Source organism: Ictidomys tridecemlineatus, chromosome 12, assembly GCF_052094955.1.
Source record: "Ictidomys tridecemlineatus isolate mIctTri1 chromosome 12, mIctTri1.hap1, whole genome shotgun sequence".
Classification (NCBI taxonomy): Eukaryota; Metazoa; Chordata; class Mammalia; order Rodentia; family Sciuridae; genus Ictidomys; species Ictidomys tridecemlineatus.
This window is the reverse complement of record NC_135488.1, coordinates 59,183,889-59,204,995: the sequence shown is the minus strand read 5'-3', so window position 1 is coordinate 59,204,995 and position 21,107 is coordinate 59,183,889. Positions and strand designations below refer to the sequence as shown.

At 36.1% G+C, this 21,107-nt stretch overlaps 1 protein-coding gene and 2 pseudogenes across 3 annotated transcripts in view; 2 read left to right on the top strand and 1 right to left on the bottom strand.

Moving 5' to 3' along the window:
• M1ap (meiosis 1 associated protein) overlaps positions 1 to 21,107 on the bottom strand; it is a 96,590-nt gene that overhangs the window by 66,932 nt on the left and 8,551 nt on the right. The window lies entirely within an intron of this gene.
• Positions 1,582 to 3,097, top strand: LOC101977293 (tetratricopeptide repeat protein 14-like; annotated as a pseudogene).
• Positions 16,944 to 17,871, top strand: LOC101977564 (aldo-keto reductase family 1 member B10 pseudogene; annotated as a pseudogene).

Below are 21,107 nucleotides of genomic sequence, written 5' to 3'. Positions count from 1 at the left end.
TCCCTCCCACCACTCTTCCCTAAAAATGGTGGGTTTCATTGTGGTATATTTGTATGTGCATGTAACATAATTTGGTCAATTTAATCCACCCTGTACCTTCCCTTGCCCTCATTCTTCCTCCTGTTTTCTTTCCTTTACCCTACTGATCATCCTTCTATTTTTATAAGATTCTTTTTTTCTCTCTAGCTTCCACATATGAGGGAAAACATATATCCCTCGACTTTCAGAGTCTGGCTTACTTCACTTAACATGGTGGTCTCTTTAGCTTCATCCATAGGAAAGGAAGTGTTTAATTCATTCATTTACCCAATGGAAGGTCCAGTTGTGACTGCTGAGTTTTAATTTGTGTAATCTGCAAACTGGAGGATTAGCAGGGTTACCCTTAGACATTACCTTCATTTCTCAGTCCACCACAGAGCTTCTCTACTTAAGAATCATGTTTTCCCAGAAATGAGGACTTTGATATGATTGATCATTTCAGAATCAATAAAGTTCTGCCTAATCATTCTTCAGGATCATTTCAGTAAAGAAGAGATGTTTGGTATGGTTTGCAGTAAACTTAAGGAGCTAACATGTAAACCCCAGACAAGGAACCTCTTGGTTCTTCTCATACTTTTTTTTTTTTTTTTTTTTTTTTACAAAAACTTGCTCTTAGGAAACAATATAATTTAATCTGATTTTAGGTCAATGTTACTTCTTCTAAGGATATATGCATTTTGAATAGATGCAGTCTGAAAATTTGTGTCACCATTTGAAGGGATTCCATGCATTAGTGGAAGGCAGGGGGTAAGAAGGATTTATATTTTGGGATGGGGTAACCTTTCTGACCAGAGAACAAAACTGAGTAATATCTACAATGTTCATAAAATCCTTGAGCTTGAACTTCAGTCTGCCAGGGTATGAATTTTGTTTAAGTTAACTCCTGAATTGTTTGGGGTTGCTTCCTTTATTTACCTTTTCCTCTTCCTGAATCTTGGGCAAAATATAAGCACCTGGAAATAATTCTGACACAAAAAGAACTCATAATCTAGATATGGAGATAAGGAAATATTTAAGAAAGAAATGAGAACAAATCAGGCCTTAAGAATAGCCTAATAGGGGCTGAAGATGTGGCTCAAGCGGTAGCGCGCTCGCCTGGCATGCGTGCGGCCCGGGTTCGATCCTCAGCACCACATACCAACAAAGATGTTGTGTCTGCCGAGAACTATAAAAAATAAATATTAAAAATTCTCTCTCTCTCTCTCCTCTCTCACTCTCTCTTTAAAAAAAAGAATAGCCTAATAGGTTTTGAGCTTTCTTCCCTCAAACATCCCAAAATAATCTGAAAAGCCATATAAAACTTCATACATCTTAAGTTGACACCTAAATTTTAAAATTCTAAATGTAAGGAGTTGCTAAAGATGGAACTTCCAGCACATTTTAAAATATTAACATTTTAAAATAAAAATATTTATCCTACAGGAAGCAACTATATAAGTGCTATTCATTTGGGGCAGCTGCCAGGCTGGTGCCTCAACCTTCTTGACCACTGATTCAAGTGGTGGACACAGAATAAGTTCTAGTAGGCCACAATCTCTAGTCATGGATGGGGACCTTCTGGGGCAGTTGCTAAATTACCACCTGTGGTCATTGCTGTCCTTGCTATGCCAGAATGAATAACAGGACAATCAGTACTTCTAGAGCCTTCTATGTTGGGTATCAGAGCCTGCTGGAGGCTGCTGTCCAAGTAGCATTTACATGGCAGAAAAGAGAATAGAGTTAATTAACAATATTGAGATACAAAAATTCATCTCCAAAAAAGCAGATTAACTTTTTGCACTTTCCTAGAAATCAGATGTACCTACAACTTCTAAAGTTAATGAAGACAATGTAGATCATTATGCAGTCATCCCACTTTTAAAGCAAGTCATGGGAATATTTAATGTGGAGGGGAATGAGCTGTTTTTCCAAGATATTGAAAATGGTGATGTAGTGATTGAAAGAATTAATTCTACTTTGGGAATTTTGTTTTTTCATTGTATTAATCTGTTTAGGAAGTGGCATCACCAGAGACATATCCCACTTAGAAATCACAGTTCTTTGTCCATTAAGAGATATGCCTTTTCACAGTCACCATGGGGATCCTTTATCATATTACCAAACTGTGACATTATTCAAAATGGAATCAAGGATTTTGGCAGATTTCATGAAAAACTAGCAGTGTCTCTTTATAGCTCATCTCTTTCGTCACACCTATTTGGTTATTAAACTAGGTGTAATTACTTCTGAAGAGCTTCCTTTGTAATATAGGAGGAGTGTTGAACTAAATAGCAATTCTCTAGATTCCTATGAAAATATTATACAGAGATCTCTGGGATTTGTTAATCCAGAATTAGTTGAATTCCTTCTGGGAAAACCAGGATTAGATGAATCTAATACATCATCTTTAATGAGAAGTCTATAAAGCAAAAATTTCTCTGAAGATGATTTTGCTCCTGCATTAAGAAAAAATTTGTCTGCAGTTAGGCTTTAATATGTGTGAATACTGGAGTTAACTATTTTAAGGTTTAATGCCATGTGGATGGTATGAATGGATACAGTAAAACTCCGGAAATAGATAAGCAAAATGTGGAAGGTTTGGTAGCTCAAGGAACATTATACATGACAAAGGGAAATCTAAAAAAGTCCAGAAGATTTTAAGCTTGCATTAGAAAACTGTCCAACTCACAGGAATGCAAGAAAATACCTCTGCCAACTACTTGTAGAAGGAGGAGGGCAGTTAGAAGAAGAAAACTTTTTAAATTCTGAAAGTTACTATAAGAAAGTTTTGGTTTTGGATGAGATTTTAAAGATACAGAGGACGATTTGCAGAAACTTTATAAATATATGCAGAGAAAAAGTTGAATAGGAAGAAAAGCAGAAAACAAAGAAAACAGAAACACGTGAAAAAACAGAAACAAAAGCAGAAAACAAAGAAAATAGAAAGAAGTGAAGAAAACAGAAACAAAAGCAGAAAACAAAGAAAACAGAAACAAGTGCTCTTAAAAGAAGAGAAAAAAGTAAAAGAAGAAAAGAAGAAAGTTATCTTCTTCCTCTTCAGTGTTTCTTCTGCTTATGAGTCTGTTTTTTCCTCATCCTCTTCCTCTTGAGGTCACAAAGGCATAAGAAACAAAAGAGGAACCTTTCAGAGTCTTCTGGCAGTTCCAAAAGGCATTCACCTAAAGCATCCTCAGGTCAGATTGATCAGAATAGGAAAGTTGAGAGCTAACCAACTCCAATTAATACTTCAGTGTTTTTTCTTAACCAAAAACAAGAAGTGGAAATCTGCTGGAAAAGCAGGATGGTTATATTGTCAAAAGACACAGGTAAAAGAGAAAGACACGAGCCCTCTTTTTTCATCTTCAGTTGATATACTTGAAAATTTGGAGCAGGACTGAAGATCCAAGAGATTTTTACAATAGCTATAAAACCCAGGCAGGTAGTAGTGACATAGAAAAGCCATATAAATAAGACATTTTTCCAGTAGAAGAAATACCTCAGATTCCTTTTGTAGGCAAGATAAAATGTATAATTATAGGAGATTTTAAAAGGACATAGAGGGAAGAAAAGAGTACCATAGAAGGTGTACCGAGTTCCACGAGGTATTCCACTCCACCAGAAAGTTCAGTTGAAACCCCCCCCACACACACACAAACATACTTATTCTGGATCACATGATTTCAGTAGATATGAGTAAAGGTATCAGGTAAATACAAGATCAAGGAGAATGTGAAACAGAGGGCAATTTGGGGCAAGATAACAGAGAAGATAACAAAACAGAAGAAGGTGGACTAAATAGCAAAGAGCAGTTCAGAAAGCAGAGTTTAAAAATTTACCTCAAAATTTACTCAATATATTTAATCAGCTGAAGTTGAGAAAGAAAAAGGAAATAAGCCAAAAATTAATATGTCATGGAAAGCTACACCGTTACAATAAATGCTGTTAATAAAAGTTTTGAGGGTGTTTTTAGTTTATAACATTCGGATGCAGAAATATCAGCTTCTAAAATTATTTGCAGATTACAGAATACTTTTCCCAAATTTTATTTGTTTCAGTTGTAGATCCCCTTGTCACAGCTTGAGTTCAGGCTTTTCAGGAGTATGTTTATACACAGTATATTTCTTACTCTGACAATTTAAATTTTTTCACCTAAAAATAATTCTCTGAAAACATTGTTTCTTTATTGTACTATTGAAGCAAGATTTAAAGATAGATAGTTAATATAGTTAGGTAAATCGGGTCTAATATCAAGTAAGATAAAGAAAATGGAGACCATTATCAAGAATGGAGTCCAGGAAACCAGAACAACACCTGGGGAAATTGAAAAGTTACTGTTCCCAAGGCCTGGAACCCATCCTAAGGAACTGTTAAAGAAGCAGCTCCCAGAAAACAAGGAGGTGCTAATCAAACCATCCCAGGCTCTTCCTGCCCAGATTATTCCTCCCTGCCCCATCAGTCCCCCTATCTCCCACCTTTTGGTCTTCCCACCTGCATTCTATCACTGCAGGATAGAGAGAAACAAAGGACAGAAATGTGGGAAGACTAAAAGAAGACCTTAGATATAAAAGGGAAGACCTCCCCCTTCCACTGATTCCGCCTTTTGGGTCCCCTTCTTTCTCTGGGAAGAAGTCTTTTCTGCTGTCCTTTAATAAAGCCTTCTACTTTCCATTCTCCACTTGCCTCGGAGTGCTACTCTGGTGTTCTACTTCAGCATCTGGGGAAGCAAGAACTAGTCACCGGTAAACAGTGGTAACACTATGGTATATGTAATTCCCTGGCCCACTTTATCTTTCTGTTTGAAATAAAATTACATTTCTGCATTGAATAAAAATTGCAACAAAAATTGTTGTGTTCTGTTCAACTAAAAGCCCTCAACTTTTGAAAGAAAAAACCCCTAGTTTTGGTTTAATAATTAGCTATTATAGTTTTATAATATCACTGTTCAAAACATAATGCAGTAGAATCTGAATATTGGGGTGATTTGATATTCACCATTATTCAATTTTTGAACAAGCTCTTATTTTTTAAGAAGTAGACATTTATATTGTTTCCTTTTCTCCTTGAACTCATACTTCCATTACACTTCTCACAGAGTTTTATCATAATGTAATTTTATGCTTAGCAACCTGATTGTCTCACACTTCTATGCATAAAAAATATCTCTAAATAGCAAAATATCTAAATTCCCTATGATTATGCTCTAACAGTAATCTAGATTGGGTCATTATTAGAATTATTGTTTATATGCAATTGATCAAAACAATATACATATAACAATTTTGAGAAACAGTGGCATGAAGCATAAACTCTAATTGTAAATGCACTTTTAATAGGATGGACAGGCTGAGTTCAATTAGTTCAAGTATCTGTGAATAAATAAACAAGTTACTGAATAAATGACACAATATTCAGTATCAATTCTATTCCTATTTTCTATTATTGCAGCATTAAAAAAACTTGTTCTCATAAATTTAAGGTGGTATGTCAATCAGATTGTCAAATTCTTTTGAGTTATATGCCAAAAATCATACAGACAGCTACCAATAAAAATGTTTTCTTTTTTAAAATATTCTTTCAGCTGCTACTCAATTTTGTCTCCTTTTTTGTTAAAAAACATGCTTGTAATCCCAGCTCATGGGAGGTTGGAGCAGGAGGTTAGCATGTTTGAGGCCAGCCTCACAACTAAGCAAAACCTGTCTCAAAAAACAAAACAAAACAAACAAACAAAGCTCAGAAAAAAACAAAAGAGGCAGGCACCAGGGATGTAGCTAAGGGGTAGAGTACCTCTGAGTTCAATTCCTGTACCGAAAACAAACAAACAAAAAGAATTAGGAACCACCTGGTTGTGCAAATATTTTTTTTTTTACCCAGTCATATAGCTGTTTGAGTTCAGGTGTAGGCATTGACTTGTTTATGTCTTGCTTTTTGCCTTAATATCCACCCCAACATAGCTCTCTTATACCCCATCCCTTCATCTCAATATTTAGTTTTAAATTTGATCAATATTCAGTTACTTCATTATGGTTATATAAAATTATTGGCATCTGAGTCATGTGATATAATTACTTTTGCTTTCCTATCCATTTTTTTCCTAGAGTTAACCTTTAAGTTTGCATAATTTTCTACTGCCTTAAATCCTAAACTTTTCATCAGTTGTATAAATCTCCTCTCAATATATTAAGATACTGTAGCTATTTTGTCACCTTTATTTTTCTGAAGACCTGTCTCCCAGGGTGGAGCCTCGTGGCTTGCTTTCTATCTGGAGTGTTTGTTCATGTGCTGTGCTGGGTGTACACTGCAAACATGGATATGTGAGCCATCATCCTGGAGTTTCTTTTTGTGCTTTTGTATTGAAACTCGTCTTCTGGATCCTACATTGGTTTCTTTCTTGGTTTACTCCCTCTTTTTGGAGAATATATTCTTCAGAGGCTCTCAGGAGAGGGTTAATAGGAGGAAAAATATTTGAAAATATATTTACTGAACATATGATAATTGTATATATTTATGGGGTATACTGTGATATTGTAAACACATGTACATAAAGTGTAATGATCAGAAAAATTGACATATCTATCACCTCAGACATTTGTCATTTCTTTTATTGGGAACATTCAAAACCCTCTTTATTATTTTGAAATATCCAGTTAATTCTTGTCAACCAAAGTTACCATATTGGGAAAAATTTATTTTTAGACTTTTTATGTCAGAAAATATCTTATATTTCACCTGCACATTTTTGGGCATGGGGTACCAGGAATTTAACTCAGGGCACTCAACCACTGAGCCACATCCCCTGCCCTTTTAATATTTTATTTAGAGACGGTGTCTCACTGAGTTGCTTAGTACCTTGCTTTTGCTGAGGCTGGCTTTGAACTCACAATCCTCCTGTCTCAGCATCCCTAGTGGCTGGGATTATAGGCGTGTGCCACATTTGATTAATAATTTAGTCAGATGAAGAATTCCGCATTAGACAGAATTTTCCTTTAGAATTTTGAAAACCTTGCTCCACTGTCATCTAGCCTTCTAGGTTGCTTTTGAGAAGACCAAAGCATGGTTCCTTCCTTCTTTTCTTCCTCTTTCTGTCTTTCTTTCCTTCTCTCTTTCCCTACCTCTTCTCACCCCCACTTTCTTTTGTTTTGGTGTTGGTACTGGGGATGTGGGAATGGAACCCAGAGGTGCTCTACCATTGGGCTACATTCCCAGCCCTTCTTATTTTGAGACTAAATTGCTTAGGTTGATCCTCTTGCCTCAGTTTCTCAAGTAGCTGGGATTACAGGCACATGTCAACCTGCTGGCTCAAAGCCATGATAATGTTTATTCATTTGTAGAAGAATTAAGTCTTTCTCTCTTGAGTAAGATTTTAAATTTTGTTCTCAGTTTTCAGAAGTTTCATGAAATGTATCTTAGTGTTAATATATTTTCATCTACTGTTCTGGGCACCTGTGGTCTCCTTTAATCTAGAAACATGTTGAGTTCAAGGAAAATTTCTTTATCTCTTTGGTGATTTCCTCTCTTGTATTTTCTCTTTCTATAACTCCTATTGTTTAGATATTGGATACCCTGAACTAGTTTGCCAGTTTTCTTATGTATTTTTTTTCCTGTTATTTATAATTTTGCTCTTTTGGAGTTAGGCTCAACTTATCTATGAATATTAACCTTTCTATTGATTTTTTTTTGTACTGCAGATTGAATCCAGAGGCACCATTGAGCTACATCCCCAGCCCTTTTTTAAATTTTGAGACCAGGTCATGCTAAGTTACTTAGGGCCTCAATAAGTTGCTTAGGCTGGATTCAAACTTGCAATCTTCCTGCCTCAGCCTCATGAATTAATAGGATTATAGGTGTGTGCCACTGTGTCCAGCTTCTTATTGAGTTTTCAATTTCAGTTATTAAAATTTAAATTTTCAAGAGTTCTTTTTTGTTCATGGACTTTTAAAAAAAGCATCCTCTATCCTGGCATATCTTTTTCTCTAACTATGAGGATATCAATGGTAGTTTCTTTGTATCTTCTTGCATAGTCTGTTTTCTCCAAGTTTTATTTTTTTCATTTCTTTTGGTTTTGGTATCTTCCATGGTTTAAATGTCCTCACCAAAACTCATGTTGAAAGTTAGCTCCCACTGTGAGGCATAAAGAATTGGACCAGATGTGACCTTTAAGAGGTGATTGGGTCATGAGGGTAAAGCCATTCATGGTTTCATGTCTGAGTACATTATTCAGGGAGTGGGTTGGTAATTACAAGAGTGAGTCTGTTATAAAGGCCAGTAGGGGCATCGTTGTGAGTACCTTCGCCATGTGATGCTCTGCACCATTTCTTGGCTCTAAAAAGTCCCACTGCCAAGAAGGCTCATATCAGATGCAATCCCTAGACCTTGAACTTCCTAGTCACCAGAACTGTAAGAAATAAATTTCTTTCCTTTATAAATTACCCAGTCTCAGGTATTGAGTTATAGAAATAGAAAATGGACTAAGATTATGTCTATATTTCATGTTAGTTTCCTAAATTGTGTGTTGATCCTTGCTGTATCTGCTTTATTTGCAAATTGGGCACTAAGAAAGTTGTGGTGAAGCCCTATATACTTGGGAGGGCTTGCTGACTAGGTTTAGCTATAGGTGATTAGCCTGAGCCGTTCTGTTGCAGTCTCTGATCTCAGTATCTGCATTTCTTTCTTGGTCAGCAAAAGCCATTCATGGAAGGAATAGGCTTCATTACCAGCATTTTGGAAACTAAGTGAATGAAAGGGACTGTGTGCTGTTGGGAGAGTTTTTAGCATTCAATACGAGACATTCACTTAATTTCCCTATTTAGATAAGTTATTCTCATCTTTAATTGTGGCTTGGTGTTCCCTAGGTAAAGTCCTTCCATAGAAATGAAACCTCCAGTTTTCTGTTGGAGAAAGGATGGTTCAGTTGTTTCACTTTTGGAGTAGAGGAGAAATCGAAAGGCCAAATGTTCAACTATCTCTCAATTTTTAACTCTACTGCCATTCTTACCATCAGAGGTACTTGGGTTTTTTTTCATTTCTGGATATTTTTAAGAACTTGGTAATTTCCTCCTTGACTTTCCCAATATTGGCTTAAGATTTAGTATTCTTGAAACTTCCTAGTCAATTATCATATGCCCATCTTTATTATAGCTTCCAAAACGTTGTTTTTTTTCCCTTCTATTACTTTTATCTGTCTTTTCTGTTTTTACTGGTGGCAGAGATTTTTAGTTCTCTCTTGATATCTGTCCTCATCTTTTAGGTAGCAGAACTGAAGTTTTAGGTGGATAACTATTTGAATTAGTGGCTATACTTCCCAGTCTCTCATATAGCTGGGTGTTTTAATGTGTTTATGTTCTGGCCAATTGGAATCAAGCAAAAGTTATGGCTGCAACTTTTGGTTGAATGATGTCTTTAAAGGGAGAGGGACAGCATTTGCTCTCCTTTTTTCCCCCTGCTTCTGGATGGAAGACAGATTGAGGAATTTAGGTAGTATAGCCAACCTGGATCATGGGACAGTAGCTGTGTGGCAGATGGTAGTTAAATAGTGAAGAAACAAAGTTAGGGATATGATTTTCTATTGATTGCTGAGTTATCATACCAGCCCTAGATTGCCTAAAATTAAGAAGTGAATTTCTATCTTATTTAAGCCATGTTAATTTTAAGGCTTCTGTTACTCTCATTTGAATATAATCTTAACTGATTCAATGTCATTTAAAAAGTTCCTCTATTTTTAAAAATTTCTCTCTTTTTCAATAGTGTTCTGGAAGCAACTATAGTATGTTTCTACTGACAATGTTGACAACAATCAAAAGGCTATATTTTTTTCTTCATTTAAATTTTCTAATAACATTTTTTAAAATCAAACACTAAATGTATTTTTATCTTCAGAATGAAAACAAAAAGGTTGTTTTCTGCATTTTTCCTTTTCTCTCTTCCTCTCTCTCTCTGTAGGGAATTGAATGAAGGGCCTCACACATGGTAGAAATGTGTGAGTAGTAGTAGCATTACTACTGAGCTATAGCTCAGTTTTTCTATAATTTTTTAAAATTTAAAAATAGAATAGCTTACAGAATGTATCTATCAGAAGGATATGATAACCTTCAGAAAAAAAGATGTAATCTTCTAGTCATCTTTTTCTACTTAAGTCAGCAAGGTATTGTCTATTTAAATACTGAATGCAGTAGTTTTGGCAGTATTGGTATTGAGCTCTTCTTTCTGATAGTAATCAGATAATATGTTTAGTCACCATTTGAGGGTACTCCTGAGGGTACTCCTGGTTCATATAAGTAAAGTTAAATGCCCAAGGCAGAAGAGAATATTTCCTATTTGCTTTCACAGGAGAAAATTGTGTGCCCAGTTTATCTAAAAAAAAAACTGCATCTTTGAGATACAAGTTCAATAGAAAGTAGGCTAAAATACAGATATGCTTTGTGCCACTTTGAAAATGGAATCTGATCTCTCAGGAACTCACTTTTAATTACTTTGATTCTGGAAGTGATTTTAAAATGCAGGCTTTGCAGAAATATTAATTGCCTAGGATTTGAAGAGCTCCTATAGTTTGGCCCACACACAATTTCTATATATCACAAGATGATAGATTAATCAAAGCTACAGAAAGCCCTATGTTGGGAGCTACCACAAAGAAGTGAGCATGAATCCTTAGCCTTGAGTGACAGAGATGTTTCTGCTACCTGCGGAAACAGGTGGATCTCACCACCTCAGCAGAGGAATGATGCTTTGGGAGTGGGCATTACCCAATGAGACTGGGCTACACCCCTCTGAAACCCAATCCCTTGCCTCATTTGGGTTGAACTTAATGTCTTTCTCCCAATAGAGGATTTTCAGGTGGCTTGCTCTTTCCTTCCAATGGACCCTTAAGATTGAGAACCGTCACTGATTCCTGCAAGCAAAAGGTATTTCTGTGTGTTGCATGCTTCTTTTGCTGTTTTCTTAAATTATTAGTGCAGCTAGCTCTTGTGAACCCAGCATAGGTCACCAACCCAATTAGTTGGTGTTAGTCCTATATTGTTTTTCTCTCATGAATTATCTAGGCAACATTCTAATAGTAATCATACAAATTGTTCAGAATTGAATTCCAAATCTAAAACATGAAACTACCTGGGCCAGGGAACCAATAGGAACTCTTAGGTAAAGAAAGACTGAATGGTAGGAAAATGAGTCTGGTGTTCCCAAGTTACAGTTCTGCAGCTGCCTGAAATATACAATCTGGGTGTGAGGCATAATTAAAGGACATGACACAGCCAGTTCAATCCCATAACTTTCCTCTGTGTCTCCACCTCACTTCTCTGGATGGGACTGTAGGGTTTTCACTGTAGAGGATTCAAACATGCTCTAGGGAGTTCCTGAGTGAAAATGTGGGTCCTTTGGATCACTTTACAGCTTGTTGTCTTTTCAGTGAATTATATATTGAAACTGGTGATGAGATTGTTGACAGTTATTATTAATATACCACAAACTCAGGGTTGAATAAGCTCAAATTAATATTGGGGTGTTGTTTCCATGTAAGCACAGTAATTACGTATGGAGCTCCTTAGCTGGGACCAATAGTAACCTATCTCAAAGAGAAAGCTGTCCTGGTATTTATATGACATCCAGGACCTCAAATTGGTCTTATTCTTATTTAGGCACATGCTTTCAGGCAGTGTATATGGAAATTCACTCTGATTTCATCAGATGTTTTCTCAAAGCTCTCTGTTTAGAGAGTGTCTGAAGGTGGGATGTCAGTACTGGGGATTGAATCCAGGGCCTCATGCATTCTAGGCAAGCAGGCAGAGTGCCACTGAGCTATATCCCCAGATCTTTTATTTTTATTTTGATATCTTGCTAAGTTGCCCAGGTTGACCTTGAACTTATTATCCTCCTGTTTCAGCCTCCCAAGTAGCTGGGATTACAAGTGTGCAACACTGCATCCACTTTCCATGCCTAGATTCTATTACCAGTAAATGCAGATGGTTAGGCAGAATATTTTGAAGAAAGCAACACAAATTTTATGGTGTGGAGTGAATCTTAACTATCTCACTGCACAGTGGTGATAGGCAAGTACTGACATGAGGTCAAGGGCATTCTCAAGGTGGTATCTCTGTAGGACTTAATTCCTAGAAATGTAGTTGAAAGGGTGTGCTCATGAAATCAAGGGTTGTTCTTAAATACCATGACATCCATATCTTCGCTGGAGGCATCAGTCACAAATGTATAAGCTGGAGTTAGTCCAGTATAAGCCAGGATTGAGGTAAAACTGAGGAGGGTTTCAGAAACTATAAAGCTGTGGCCCCCTCTAGTGGGTTATAAGAAAGTCAATATAGAGAAATAAGGAATAAACAATTGATAATGCTAGGTAAACTCCAAGAATCAGTAGACCTGGAAGACTCCAATATGGCTAATATTCATTGGACATCATATACATGCCTTGGCTGGAAAAATCCAAGAGTTCTATTTCTTCTTTTTTTCCTTTTTATTTATTTATTTATTTATTTGCAGTACTGGGCATAGAACCCAGGGACATTTCATCCCTTAGTTACATCCCCAGCCCTTTTTATTCATTTTGAGACATGGTCACATGAAGTTGTCCATGTTGGCCTCAAACTTGCCATTCTCCTGCCTTATGAGGCCTCCTAAGTGGCTTGGATTACAGGCATGTATCACCTTTCCCAACTAAGAATTTTATTTCTATTAATTCTATTTCTGGGCTTTCACACATGAACTTTGAAAGACTATCCTATAGATAATTTGCTCTAGGTAGTTCAGGACAACTCACATATATTTCATTGGAGGTTAGACTCAGCCATAAAGAATAATGAAATTATGTCATTTGCTGGTAAATGAATGGAACTGGAAAATATCATGCTAAGTGAAATAAGCCAGACTCAGAAAGTCAAGGGCCCAATGTTTTCTCTTACATGTTGAAGCTAGAGAGAAAAAATGAATAAAGAGGAATCTCATGAAAATATAACAGAGACCATTTGAATAGACAAAGGGGGAATATGAGGTAGGGGGAAAAGGAGGGGAGGGACAGGGTATGTGCTGGGGAATGAAATGGCCAAATTGTGCGTTGTACACATAGGAATATATTACAATGAACTCAACTTTTACATATGATAATGCATCAATTTAAAATTCCGTTTAAAAAATGGAAGGGTCTCAGGTGCAGTGATTGCATGCCTGTAATTCCAGGACCTGGGAGACTGAGGAAGGAGGATCTCAAACTCAAGGTCAGCCTTGGCAACTTAGTGAGAACCTGTCTCAAAATAAAGAGTAAAAAGGGATTGGGGGTGTTGGTTGGTGGTAGAGCATCCTATGTTCAATCTCCAGTACCACACACACACAAAATAAATAGATAAAATAAAATAAATTGAAGGGAGACCAGTAGAGTAGAGGAAAAAGATAATGGGGGAGGGAGAAGGGTAAAGGGAGGTATTTAGGAATAATATTGATCAAATTATGTTATGTGCATTACAAATGTGTCACAACAAATCCCACTGTTATGTATAATTATTAAACACCAATAAAACATCAAAAATCAGAATATAGTTAAGAAAGGGGATTAAATTTTTTTATGAAAAAGTAAAATCTTACATACATAAATTCATATCTTATCAGCATAAATTTGTTTTTAATATTTAATTTTTATTTATTTATTTTGAATACATATATTCACAGGGTTCAAACTTTGAAAGGCTATGTAGAAAAAAAATTACTTTTCCACTCTTATTCTTTAGCTAACCAATAACTTTCTGGAGATAATAAACATCACCAGAATCTGGGATTCTTTCCAGAGAAAGAAATATAAATTATTCAATCTTATCAATATTTTCCTAAATAGAAGGGACTACAATACTTTTCTGAGCCTTGATTTTATTGATTACTGTATTTAGGTAATCATTTCATAAAAATGAGACTAAGTTGCTAAGGCTGGTCTAAAACTTGTGATTTTCCTGCCTCAGCCTCACAAGTTGCTAGCATTACAGGCATGTACCACTGTGCTTTATTTTTGGACTTTAAATTATATATTCCATTGCTCTGTCTTTTCATTCCTCAGGATCATACTGTTTGGATATGTTCTTAATATCTGGTAGAAATAGTCCCTGGATAGTCTTATTTTTTTTGTGTTTTTAATGTAAGTTTCATTATCAGGATGTCTGGTTATCCTGTTGGAAATTGCATCACAATTATAGGTCATGAATAACTGACATCTGTCTGAGTTTTCCTAAGAACACTGTTCTTCCTTACTATCGTTTTTGCAAAATTAAAAGAACTGGAAAGATATTTACAGTAAGGGTATTCTTCCAAAACCCTGCTTTGAAGGGAAATGAATAATCTTGGTCAGAATTATTTATATTAAGGACATAGTGGATATAAAAGGAAGTCTAATATTTTAATTATGAATCATTTGCCATGATTCCTTATAAGATGTTCAGAAGGACTTGATTATATTCAAAAATTAAATATGAAGTGATATATTGAGGTGTTCATTCTGGATAAGATTTCCTCCATGTGTATTTTGAGCTCCCTCTGTAGATAGAAAATGTCAGATATAGATCAGTGACAATGGATTTGAGATCATGTTTTTCTTAAAGATTGGATTGTTCTATACAAAAGGTGACACCATTGTTCCTGTAATTTTCTTGAACTTTTAACTCTTGCTGAACTTATTATTCTGTAGGAAGGAAATACTGGCTTGCAATTTTTCCTGAATTATCAGAAAAGAATATGCCTCCTGGTTAAAAACTTATGTGTGATTTTTTTTCAGGCTGGATTATAGGCAATTGAAAGGTTTTGCCTTGTAGGCCTCATGGGGTGACAATGGGAGAGAATCTGCCCTCTCCGCACTACATTTAGTGCACCACCAATGTATTGCTATCTGTAAAGGGGGTTGCAGACAAGGACTCAAGTCTGACAAAGCATGTTCTTATAATAGTTGCAATGCTGATTCTGGTGCCTTCATTCTTAGGTCTCTTTAACTGAGCTCTTGGGCTAGGTCCTCTTCAACAGCTTTTGCCAAGATGTCCTTATGGGGGAAGGAGAAAGAAAACTTGAAGACACTTTTCCCTGCTCTCAATACTGAGTACTTTTCCACTCCCAGTCTTTCCTACTTGCTGTCCCAAATTCCTGAGAAAACTGTCAGAAAACTGCCTGAGTTTTTTGTTCAAGTTTCCCTCCACAGTGAGATGACTCCCATATCAATGCTGGTCCATTTGACCTTCAGCCAATGCACAGTTCCATCAGGGGAAATGGAACAGCAGAGTTGGCACTTTTCCTAGTTTAGACTCTTGCTTATACTATCACTGTAAGTGATTAAAGGCTTAACCCTCTCATTTTTGATTTGTTGATTTACTATGATATCTGGCAGCTCAGCTCTCTTTCCTAGCTTAGCTAAGCTCCTGACAAGAATAAAGCTGTCTGCCTTTCTTTATGGAGTGACAAAGGAATCAAAGGATTCAACAAGGGCTATATTTACTGGGGAGTGCCGGGGGAACAAACAGCTACTTGTGTAGAAAAAATAGTCCCTTTGTTTGGGACATGGTCCTATCTCCCAACATCCTCCTATGTAATACCTTCCATTTGCCCTTCTAGATCACTCTCTACTTTCCTCTACCTTGTTTGGTGCCTCAGGAAGCAAATCTATAGAGACTGATTCAATGAACTCCCTCACACTCCTGCTTCAAGTAGGGTGTAGCCAATGGCATCAGATCTAGATATGAGAGGAGAGTGAGATCAGGGTATTTATTCCCCTACATATCCTCCCCACCAGATTATCATGATATTGTTGTATCCCTCTACTGAATGTGACAAAGATTCTTTGCTTGTCCAAACTTAAATCAGGTTGTTGAGATTTTTTCTAGGCCCTCTGTGTACTTCCTTGTACAGGTCTATTTTTGGAAAGAACACTCTCCCTTAATATCTGGTCACTCTCATTATCTGATCAACATCTGGTCACTCTCATTATCTACTTCTGGGCATGGAGGCGCACATATGTAATCCCAGCAGCTTGGAAACTGAGGCAGGAGGATCTTGTGTTCAAAGTTAGCATAAGCAATTTAGCAACTCCTCAAGCAACTTAGTGAGACCCTGTGTTTAAATAAAATATTTTTTAAAAGGGCTGGGGAGTGGCTCAGTAGTTAAGTGCCCCTGGGTTTAATCCTCAATACCAAAAAAAAAAAAAAAGTCATTTACTATCTCCTTGGTGATATCTAGTGACCTTGTCCTGTCTTTAGCAAGAATTCTGTTAGATTGGCGTTACCAGAATCCCCCTTACCTCTGATGTTTCCTCTTAGTAGTTATTTATCCACTGACCCCATCCATGCTCCTTGGTTATAAATTTCCTCTTGCCTATACTATATTCAAAACCAAGTCCAAATTCTCTTCCTCACTGCAAAATCCCATTGTCAAGGTTCTTATACATACTGCAATGGTCCTGAATAAAGTATTATTCCATGAGTTAACAAGAGTCAGTAAGTTGTTGTTGTTTTTAACAAAAGTCAAAGATCCTGCCAGGCAGTCTTCTTTGGACAGCTCTCTCTTCTTCAGTCCTAGAAGTGGTCTAGCTATTGTACTATTCTTATTGTCTCTGCAAATATTCTCTTTCCATTATTCAATTTGAATTTGCCATCTGTTTCTTGCTGGCAACTTGACTGACTTAGCTCCTTACATTAGTATTCCATTTTAAAAAGGAAAACAAGAGCTAAAATCATTTAAAATATAAGCTTAAAGATAACTAAGTGGATTAAAAAATACCTTTGAATGAATATATATATATATATATATATATATATATATATATATATATATATATATATATATATATAACAAATACATATATAGTCAGGTACCACATGTAGTAAATGATGGTGGTGGTCTGTTAAGATTATAATGGAGGACATTAGACATCTATCTCCTCTCTCAGAACCATTTCTGCACCAATCATGGCCATCTTTGTGGAGCTCAGCACCAAAGCCAAGATGCCCCTTTTAGTTCTAGGCACCTGGAAGTCTCCCCCAGGCAAAGTCAAAGAAGCCTTGATGGTGGCCATTGATGTAAGATATTGCCACATAGACGGTGCCTATGTCTATAATAATGAGAATGAGGTGGGAGAAGCCTTCCAGAAGAAGATCCAAGAGAAGATGGTGAAGTGGGAGGACCTCTTTATTGTGAGCAAGTTGTGGTGCACCTTCTTTGAAAGGACACTTGTGAAGGAAGCCTGTTGGAAGAGCCTCAAAAATCTGAAACTAGACTATATAGATGTCTGTCTTATTCATTGGCCCCAGGGATTTCAGTGTGGGAAAGACTTATTACCCAAAAGATGATAAAGGCAACAACCTCATTAGTAAAGTAACATCTTTGGATGTCTGGGAGGTCATGGAGGAGCTGGTGGATGAGGGATTGGTGAAAGCCCTTGGTGTCTCCAACTTCAACCATTTCCAGATTGAAAGGATCTTGAATAAGCCTTGAATATAAACCAGTGACCAATCAGGTGAAGTGTCACCCATACCTCACCTAGGAGAAATGGATCCAGTACTGCCACTCCAAGGGCATCACTGTCACAACCTACAGCCCCCTGGGCTTTCCAGATATACTTGGGCCAAACCAGAAGACCCTTCACTACTGGAGGACCCCAAGATTAGGAGATTGTTGCAAGACATGTCCACCCACATTCTGATTCAGTTCCAGATCTAGAGGAATGTGGTGGTGATCCCCAAGTCTGTGACACCAGTATACACTGTCAAGAATTTTCAGGTCTTTGACTTTACATTGAGTGATGAGGAGATGGAGACCATATTCAGCTTCAATAGGAACTGGAGGGTCTGTGTCCTGGTTGACCAGGCTCATTTGGTAGAATACACCAATTACTGAACCTGAATCCCTTGATGACACACCTGGTAGATACTTTCTCTTCACTGAAGTGGAACTTGATCTCTCTGAGGCCTGTTTTAGCCAAGTTTATGTGTCTGACCTTGTCAGATACAGAAAATGTTTTTTTAAAAATTTTATTGGTGCATTATAATCGTATATAATGGGATTTGTTATGCCCTAATTGTACATGCATGCAACATTAGTTGCTCAATCTCCTTCTAGAAGCTTCCTTTCTTTCCTCTCTTCCTTCCCTCCAGCTAAGGTTTTATTTAGATCCATATGTTGAACCAGGGGAAGACTTATCACTGGGAATTGTGACTCAGATGAGCAATTTCTTCCACTTATTTTATCTGAATAAATGTTTATTAAATAATAGGATCTCTGCTAACATTGAATATGCAAAAATAAAAAGAATTTAAAAAAATATTTTAATGGAGCTGAAAATTCCCGTCACCTAATGAAGTCACAGTCATTGCATCATCAGAATCACCCACATGTGTAGTAATGCTGGTGTAAACAAATTTGCATCACTGCTGGTCACATAAAAGTACAGCAATACAATTATATACAAAACATGTTACTTGATAGTGATAATAACCTACTATGTTACTACTTTATATATTTACCTTAGTTGTTTTAGAGTGTACTTCTACTTATATAAAAGTTTACTGTAAAACAGCATGCCAATATTACAGCCTTATACATCCTGTATCTCTTGACTGCATAAAGAGACCATGTTGAGTGATGAACCTCCACCATGTAGGTTTGTGTAAATGTATTTCTATGATGTTCCCCTAATGACACATTCATCAGCACATATCCCTGTTTTTAAGTGATGCACAACTATTATTAGGTTATAAGTGAAAGATATGAAGAAACATTTAGCTGATGCCTCCTGTGCAGTGAGAATTCCATAATACCTACTTAATGTTATTAACATATTAGCGAGTGGTAATTTCTGTGAATTGTATGTCTGAAAATGACCAATAAGTGTTTGGTATGTTTGTATATTTGTAACAAGAAGATTAGTGGTTACTGTAGAGAGAATTTCTTAGAAGCAAAACTGCCAGTGGAAAGGATCTGAAGATTAAACTCTTCTATCTGAGGATCAAGCTCTCATCATTTAACTCAAGGTTTTGGTATATCTTCAAAAGGGCATTTTGGTAGTTTTTAAAAAATAAACACACATTTTTGACATTTCTGTCCTTAAAAAGTAGCACAAAATTCTTGGGATTTTCTAAATAGACCATTATGTCATCTGCATATAGGGATATTTTATTTCTTCCCTTCCAAACTGTATGCCTTTTATTTCCTTTTCTTACCTTATTTCAATGCCTATGACTTCCGGTACTATGCTGAGTATGGATGGTTAGAACTGACTTCTTTGTCATGTTCCTAGTCTTAGAGGGAAAACATTCATCACTTCAATTAAATAGGAAGTTAGCTATAAGTTTTACATGAATGGGTAGGTATTGAATTTTGTCCAATGCTTGTTCTGCTTCAATTGATATAATCATCTAATTTTATTCTTTAATTTTTAAATATAGATTATTCTGACAGGTTTTCAAACATTAAGCCAATTTACATCCTTTAAACAAACCCCATGTGGTCATGGTGTATTTTTTTAAATATATTGGTGAATTCTATTAACATTCTGTTAAGCTTATCTCATGTATATGCATGAAGGATATTGGTCTTCAGTTTTCTTTTTTTTTTTTTTGTACTGTCTTTGTCTGTTTTGGGTATGGATAACTACCTTAAAAGATGAGTTGTGAATTGTTGCCTTCTCTTGTATTTTCTGAAAGAGATTGTGTAGAAACAGTGTTAAATCTTCTTTAAGTGCTTAGTAGAATTCCCCAAACCATCTGGAGATTTCTTTTTCAAAAGTTTTAAAATGATGAGTTTAATTTCCTTAATAGTTATAGGGCTGTTTAAATGATCTATTTCATACTGGGTGATTGTGATAGTTTGTACTTTTCAAGAAACTGGTCCATTTCATCTAAATTATTAGATTTATGCATGTACAGCTGTTTGTAGCATTTTTTATTACCATTTGAATGTCTACTGGGTCTACAATGATAACCTCATTTCATTTCTGATATAGGTGTAATTTATATTATATTTTTTCTATTTCCCTTGTCAGATATCCTGTCAAGTGGATATGAAAGTCCTGGCTTTCCGCTAAGCCTCCTCTGACTGTTCAGCAGGGAAGGAGAGGTGCTTTATCACAATTCTGTAAGAGTGAACTCCCCACTTGGTCTTTACTGACAGCTGTTGAACTGTGTGTGTGTGTGTGTGTGAGTGAGTGTGTGTTTTCCTATGATGAATTGGTTGGAGTAGAGTGGTCTTTTGGCTAGAATAAGTAGGCTTTCTTTGGGGGGTGGTATTGTTTGGTCTGCATTCGAGTTTCTACGTGAAGATGTTTCTCAGGACTTGGTCCAGGTTTTATGAGGCAAAAGAAACTCAGCAAACTGTTTGCTGTGTCGTCTCTCAGATCTTGTGGTTCCTATTTAGTGCAACATTTCCCTTTTTTTTGGTGATACTGGGGACTCATCCTAGGATATCATGCTTACTAGGCAAGTACTCTACCACTTAGCTACATCTTGTGTCTTCTTTTAAACTTTCATTTTGAGACAGAGTCTAGCTAATTTGCCCAGACTGGACTTGAATTTGCCTTCCTTCTGCCTCAGCCTTCCATCTCATCCTCTTAAGTAGCTGGAATTACACGTTTGTGTTATCACATCTGGCTCTTATCCTTTCAGAGTCTTCTTATGTTTGCGTTATATTTACTGCCCAGGGATTTACTTAGCAAGATAAATAAGAAATCTATTTAACCAATTTTGTCCCATTAACTCAAATGTGAAACACCCATAAAACTATATTTTCTGTTTATATGATAATAATATAATATAAATTAGTATAATAAAATATTTTATATATTAATATATTAATTATATAATATATGACAACATACTAATTATGTATAATATATACATGTAAATAAATATATAATCAAATACATTAATAAATATATATATTATATTATACATAATCATACTATATTAATTGTAATGTTTTATTATATATCATATGTAATACATAATAATATAATACAAATAGATTATGATTTCTAATCTATTATAATACACCTGTGTACATTTCTTTAAAATATTCACAGAATTAAAAACTTGGGGCCTAATGGGTTAATCTTTTCTGGAACTGGAAGTACCACCTTA